Here is an 8231-nt window from a genome sequence, read left to right on the forward strand (position 1 = left end):
TGGGGATTTAGGGGAGCAAATGCTAATTTCGTGCAATTTTGACATAAAGCGTGAAATTTTGCACAGATGTAGCCCAGGGCTTGCTCTAATGATTTAGCTAGGGCGCCCGAGTCTGCGACCTTCGGGGTCTCCACAGCGGTCAAATCAAGTTGGGCTTCCATTGACTTTCTATACAGGAGGAAAATACCCAGAAAAAGATTTTTTTTCTGGGTATTTAAGGAGGATCTGAGGGGTCTAACTAGAGGTTTGTCATGATGCTGAATCCATTGCAGGCATTTGTTTTGCACAAAAAACATTCAGTGGGCTAGAAATGGCCTTAGAAAACAATACACGTATGGGTGAGTATTCATGTTAGTCGGAGGCCTTAGGGTTTTTTTTCTCGTGCTAATCAGTCTAAAAGTTCAAGATTTTGCACAGATGTAGCTCAGGGCATGCTCTAATGATTTAACTAGGGCGCCCGAGTCTGCGACATTCGGGGTTGCCACAGCGGCCAAATCAAGTTGGGCTCCCATCGACTTTAGTGATGAAAAGTGATGAGTCATCACTTTTCAGAGTTGTGTGGGTGCTGTGGCGACCCCGAAGGTCGCAGACTCGGGCGCCCTAGCTAAATCATTAGAACATGCCCTGAGCTACATCTGTGCAAAATTTTGAACTTTTAGACTGATTAGCACAAGAAAAAAAAACCCTAAGGCCTCCGACTAACATGAATACTCACCCATACGTGTATTGTTTTCTGAGGCCATTTCTAGCCCACAGAATGTTTTTTGTGCAAAACAAATGCCTGCAATGGATTCAGCATCATGACAAACCCCTAGTTAGACCCCTCAGATCCTCCTTAAATACCCAGAAAAAAAATCTTTTTCTGGGTATTTTCCTCCTGTATAGAAAGTCAATGGAAGCCCAACTTGATTTGACCGCTGTGGCGACCCCGAAAGTCGCAGACTCGGGCGCCCTAGCTAAATCATTAGAGCAAGCCCTGGGCTACATCTGTGCAAAATTTCGCGCTTTAAGTCAAAATAGCACGAAATTAGCATTTGCTCCCCTAAATCCCCACACTAATTGGGGATATGTGAGAAAAGGTTAAAAATGAACCCCATGGGACATTAGTTGACCACGGCAACAAGCAGAAATCATAACTAGACATCATAAGGGTCCTAAAAAACCTGTGGTATCAAAAGAATACACCTTAATTCATCTGTACAAAGAGAAGTATAGACGTGTTTTGAACATTTTTGGGTTATTCTTCGCCGTTTCTGTCCTGAAATAGGGTCAAGATGTGCTTAAATGTAAAAAATAACCACTTTAATGAATTCCCTGGGTCAAAATCATATAGAAAAGTGTGTTCATTTGTCCCTGTAGGTTGTTTACATCAAGCGTTATGGCATTTTCTGTTATGACCATTGTATGGTTCAGATTGGGAATAGTTGTGAGAAAAGGTTAAAAATGAACCCCATGGGACATTAGTTGGCGACGGCAACAAGCAGAAATCATAACTAGACATCATAACGGTCCAAAAAAAACAGGTTTCGAAAAACTGTCATTGGGGTGCTGGTAGACCCCTCTCTCCTGCCCTACTAATAGGCTGAAACGGCATGAAACGGTGCTACTTCCGTCGGAAGAATTTCACCGGAAGACTGCAACTCATGACGTAACTTCCGTTAACCGTGGCACTTCCGGTGTCTACAGATTCATGCCATTTATATCACCTATTGTGGCCAGGGTGGGTTGGCAGAGGGAGTGTAGCGCCCACTGCCCAGGATTACATTAGATAATTGACATCGGGTGAAAAATTGGTTACAAAATCATGGGATAAAAATGTAGAGAGGAGAAAAAAATAAGTATATCAGTAGACTGGGACTTCAGGGTTCCTTTAGAAGGTTCCTTTAAGGGGGTTCCCTGCGTACACACTCAGAGTTATGGGGGTCCTTGAAAAGTCTAAAAAGTCTGTACCAGTGTGCGTGCCATAGTGTCTGTAAATCAGTGTCATAGGCTACATATTCTGAAGAAAACCTGGGGACTGACATTCAGTAATTGGGTCTTATGATCAACATAAGAACATTATATTATAATTGTATGTAAAAACACCACCTTTTTAAGTATCGTATATTGTGATGCCAATACTTCGACTCGAGTAATATTTTGAATCCACTTACAATACCAGATTATAATAACCATCTTGCAACATCAACTCAATTCAGGAATAATTCACTTAACATTAAACCCTCTATACTTAGTAAACCAATACCCGGGTTGGCTCTGTACTAAACTTGGTCCACTCTTTTTTCCCTACATATAAAATATCTTCAAGCTCACAATACGTTCATTGCGACGTGTTATGTAGTTACTGACTATAGGCTATGTTCAGTGAGTTGTGGAAGAGGAACAGACTCCCCACTGCAGTTCCAACTGCAGATTCACTCCCAATTACCTAGCCTTGACCACCATGCAGTATTATGCATGTGTTAAAATGACATTTAGATAGCATGTTATTGTGGTTCTCAAACCTTTTAGGCCAAAACCCCCCAAAAGAATCATATTTGAACTGAGGACAAGCACTTGGAATTGTAGGAGTCGAGGTATTTACATTTAGTTTGACTCAGTTCCATTGTGGGAAAAAAGCAGGTATCAGATATACAAGCTCAACTCCTCGTTGTGAGCTTGTATAAGCCCTTTTCGACTGCAGCTTTAGCACCACACCACACCACACCACACTACACCACACCACACCACACCACACCACACCACACCACACCACACCACACCACATAAAAAAGATCTACATTTTCCATTACATAAAGTACCCCTATCGGTAAGAAACAAATTGACCCTTTTAACTGTGATTATAATACAATATAAATTTGTACTATCCTAAATTATAATACACTATAATGGATTATAACTGTGATTATAATACATTATAAAGTATTTATGTATTACTATACACTATAATAGATTATAATAGTGGTTATAACACAATAGAATCTATTATCATGTATTACAACTATATCCTGGTGGTCTAAATGAAAAGTCAGTGAGAGAAGTGTATGAAGTGTTTGGCCCTGTTTGGCCTAGCTCAGATAGTTTAGTACCACTTTCACGCCACTCTACCCAGGTCCTTGTAGTGGAAAACCTGGCACAAGTGGGCGGTGTGGTGTGGAGTGGTGTGGTGTGGTGTTGGGCATGTGGAAAAGGGGCTTACACTTCACTGTCATCTAGGGACCCCCCCTAGATTGTGTTTATGTGTTTACCTTGCTTACTGTAAGTTGCTCAGGGACAAAGAGCGTCTGCTAAATGCCTACTTTTTGAGTTCAAACGATCCTCAAGGATCACCCGGCCTCGTGAAGCATAAAAATGACCCACTGTTTGGGTGACTTCTCACCAGCCGAGGGGGAGAAGGCGGGGAGCCCTCTCGGGGGTGTTTGATTAGGAATTCCGCTTGGTCACCTGCCAATACGGTCAGTTTGTGGGTGGACGGATGGCCAGGCTCTGCGGATGAACCGAGGTCAAGCTCCTGAGGTCAGATCAATGCAGTAAAAGTCATTATCAGGTTATGAATGTCGGGGAGCGGTGCGCATAGCGTACAGCTCGCCTCCTGGCTCCTCCGCTGCCATTGGACGAGCCCCTCTCCTGTCATCGGCCTCCACGCATCCCCCCTCCCGTCCCGTCTCATCCCATCCCCGCTGACCTCAAAAGGGGTCCAAAAGGCCCGGCCTGAATTGTGTGTGACCTATTCACTGACCCCTGTAGGGACAGGACTATGGGGGGTTGGGAGTGTGGTTGTTTAGCTCACTAGTTCCCAACGTGGGGGTCTGGGGGGCACCATCAGTGTTGGGACAGTAACTATTTACTTACGTAATGCAATATTATTACTTTACCCAGTAACTATTATAGTGTGACTTATTACTCTTACCGAAACAGTAACAATATTACAGTTAGTAGTCCACGTCACTTTTGAGTTACTAAGTTACAATTAACCCGATTCTATGATTGCCTTCTAAAAATCAGTAGTTCTCAAACTTTTTTCAAACACTTTCTAGATTTTTCAAAAATCCTCAAAAATACCAGACGTAAAATCGTATATATCTGCTTATCGACAAGCTATGACCGACTAGATCTGTTATTTTTTTAAGCATGCATTCTCTCTTGAAATTGATGATTACTTGAGGCTATACTGTCTCTCTGCATTTGATGTTTTGTGTTTACCTTGCGTACGCTACTCTGGATAAACAGCCTCTGCAAAATGCCTAAATCGTAAATTGCAATATAGTAATATAACTTATAACATAGCTACTCTTGATACCGCTGTAATTATCACCTTTTAAAGGAGCAATAAGTAACCTGTAACATATTAGTACTCTTCCCGAGTAACTTGCCCAACACAGCTCCATTGTGGCACTGGCATGGTGGCCTAATGCATATCAACCTGCACTGCAGGGTCCTTGAAATGAGAAAGGCTGAGAATCAATGGTTTCGCTGAATCATGCGAAAGACCCCCAACAACCACAGAGTGGAGGGGAGGGGGTTGGGAGACGTTAGCCATGGGACTCTGGGACTCTGCTGAATCATGCAAAAGACCCCCAACCATGAGAGTGAGTCCATTGTAAAGAGAGATCTACGGCAGGATGCTCTTCCTTCTGCCAAGAGGAGGTATAGGAAGATCTGGTGGAGAAAACCACCCAAGATATGCAAGGAAATGAAGGTGGCCAGATGTCCTGGTTTGCCCAGGGTTGTCCCAGTTTCAATCCTGTGTCTCGAGTCATGACAAATATCTAAAAATGTCCTGTTTTACAACATTCACTACCAAATTGTCTGGGTTCTCACCACAATAAGAATAATAAAACATTGTTGTTTTCCGCAATTGCATGGACATTTATCGTGTTGTGTTCATGTACATGCTCACCTGACCAATAGAAACCATGAGCAACGCATTGAGTGTATGCATTCAACGCTGATGTGTGTCAACCAGTTATTGTTTATGCAATGCTTATATAAGCTTCTGCACATATATATATATCTGCTTGTGCGTGAACGTGCATCAATAGGCGTGCGCGTGTACACATGTGTGTATTAATAACACATTAAAACTGGGGAAATGCAAGGAAGAGGCCTGGGCCACAGTGTAGTGGTCCAGGCACCTAGGCTGATAATCTAGACCCGTCTTGCAGCGTCGCAGGTTCGAGTCCCGATCCTGAAGACCTTTGCTGCGTGTCACCCACCATCTCTCTCCCCGTTTCCTCCTGTCAGCCTAGATACATACTATACATCTATCGATAAAGGCAGAAAAGGCCCACTTAAACTAGGGTCTGTGGTGATGACCCCTCATCACCATTTTGGCTTGTGGTGGACATGTCTGTGAAAATACATTTTCTCCACAGACTGAGCGGACAATAATATTACCAGAAACCCATCAAGAGATAGAGTAGCCCTGAATGACCATAATAGCTAAACTCTATTAACTCTGAGAGTGTACAAATGAACGTACACTCTCTGAGTCAGTTATGGGGGTCCTTGCAAATAAAATGTTTGAGAACCAATAGTACTAGTGGACTCATATGTGCCATAGTGTCCAAGTCCCAATCCGACCCTTGATGCTGAGTGCCAAGCATGCCCCACTCCCCCTAGTGGCGAAATAATCAAGGTGAATTTTTATTCTATGTGTTCCAGAGCTTTGAAATCTGTGTTCTAGATTTATACATTCTGTGTTCTAGATCTATACTTTCTATGTGCTTTAGTTCTATACTTTTATGAATTCTGAATGAATGAATGAATTTGTCTGGAGGGCCAAATTGTCATGTGAAGCTTGACCAATCCTCAATTCTCCATACACGGGACATGTACGGGTCATACGGGACAGACATTCTCACTCCTTGAGAATCTATGGGAATCCTAAAAATCAAACCTCGGTTCGAAGTGAAGCGGTGAACTTTTATGTGTTCCAGAGTTATGAACTCTGGAACACATAGATACCTTCTTTATTCTGAATGAATGAATGAATTTCTTTATCTGGAGGGCCGAATTGTCACGTGAAGCTTGACCAATCCTCAAAGTATCCAATCATCAGACCGGGACAGACACTACACACATATTCTGGACGTACGGGACAGATAAAACCTGTTCATTCTGGATTGAAATGACCATATATGGACATGGGACACACATTTTGTTTTTGATAAAACCTGTTCATTCTGGACTGAAATGACCATATATGGATATATGGACATGGGACACACAAAGCCACTCCTTGGAAGCGGCTTTCACCGCTTCAAAAAAAAATAACAGGTACGGGACATGTACGGGACAAACATTCTCACTCCTTGAGAATCTATGGGAATCCTCAAAAAAACAGGTACGGGACAGACAAAGCCACTCCTTGGAAGCGGCTTTCGTCACTTCAAAAAGGAACTCCTGGGGAGTGGGGACTCAGATTACAAGCATGGTGGCACTGGTATGACCAGACCGGGGTTTGAACCCCAACCTACCAGTCTCAGGGCAGACACTCTAACCACAAGGCCTCTGAGATGTAATGGAGTAGAAGTAAAAGTATTGAGAAAGGCCCAGAGCAAGGCCAATGAGGTGTCCAGGTATTTATGTCTACAGTTTAGACATGCAGCGCACAAAAGCACCATTAAAAAGCATCATGTCACCCCTTCTTGTGTCCTAGCAGCACAGAGCATCTGGGAATGGAAAGAAAGGGGGATTGAGTAGTTACTAGTGCTCTGTCTCCATCTTCTGGAACAATTGAGTATTGCAAAGATCTGAGCAACAAGCCATGTGAAAACCTTGCATTCTATTGTGTTGCTTTTCCTTTACTGTTTACTCAAGTATATATTTTATATGTATACTTCTCAACTACATGTTGGGGTTTCAATGTATGGTTAATGACATGACTTTTATTGCAGTTGTGTTGCTGTAACGCATCTGTCCCTGGGCATGTTTATCTTATCTTCTTTCTTACTTCTCTGTAACTTTGTAAATAACCTTATACTGCTGTGCTGCCTCTGGGCAACTGATTTCCCCCCCTGGGATAATATATCCGTCTCCCTTCTAAAGTCAATGCAGCCAGCAAGGTATATTGTATGTATTGTTTGGCATTTGCATGGTTTCATTGTTTGTTTGTACAATTGTTTTGTTTCTGTTTATTAATACAAGTTTTTGTTGTTTTATGCTTTATTTATTTGTTCGACGGTTTGGTTTGTTTGAGCTGTGAGAGCGCTTAAATAAATGGATCAGTATGCATAACTACGGTGTCGTTCATGACTGGAGGGAGTGACAGTCACTGGGTGAAAAATGGGTTACAAAATCTGTCTTTTAGGGTGGGGAGGGGTCCATTCCTACTCCATTTATACTGCTAGTAGTAGGCTAGTTTCATCCTTTCTTCTTTTCTCTGCTGTATCCGAGACTAACATAATGTCACATAATTGTATTTGCACATTATGTGACATCATCTACATGTATCCATCCTAACTATTAGGAGCAAAGGATGTTATTAATACATTTACCCATCCTAACTATAAGGAGCAGTGTGTGTTATTAATACATGGCCCAGGCAGTGTATTGCTCAGGGACTCTTCCACACAGACTGGATACCACTGATTATGAATAAACCTTTTAAATTCAACCTCCACAAGGTGGTGCTAAAGTAGCCTACTTCTATCATTTCCATGTTAGCAAAGCACCATGATAAGAGAGATTAATGCTCACATTAGAGCATACAGTAATTAGGTATACTTCTGTTGAGTTAAAAAATATAAGAAAGAAAGAAAGAAAGAAAGAAAGAAAGAAAGAAAGAAAGAAAGACAGACAGACAGACAGACAGACAGACAGATAGACAGACAGACAGACAGACATAGTCAGGCTTTCTGAGAGGTTGATTGGATATTAAAAATTAAATGTGTTTCTCCTTTTAAACGTTTTGTCCTCCATTCAATAGAGCATCGCAGTGAGGTGTCGGAAGTAAACTGCCCATTCATTTTCACCATAGGGTTTTTCATTAGGCCTATCAGCCACAAAGTCGTAGCAATTCAATGTACACTTACCACTAGGTTGTAATGGTTCTATATGCTCCACGTAGAACTACCGAGTGTGTATGCAATCACTATAGTTTTAGTAAAAACACGTTTTAATCAAGATCGCACGGAGAAGAACTGCATTACCCATACTGCTAAAAATGTACATCTGGTGAAATCGACGTCTGTGATTGGTCTAGCTTCTTCTTCTTTCATGTATCTTGC

The sequence above is a fragment of the Nannobrachium achirus genome (assembly GCF_963921795.1).
Source record: "Nannobrachium achirus genome assembly, chromosome: 7".
In the NCBI taxonomy this organism is placed as follows: domain Eukaryota; kingdom Metazoa; phylum Chordata; class Actinopteri; order Myctophiformes; family Myctophidae; genus Nannobrachium; species Nannobrachium achirus.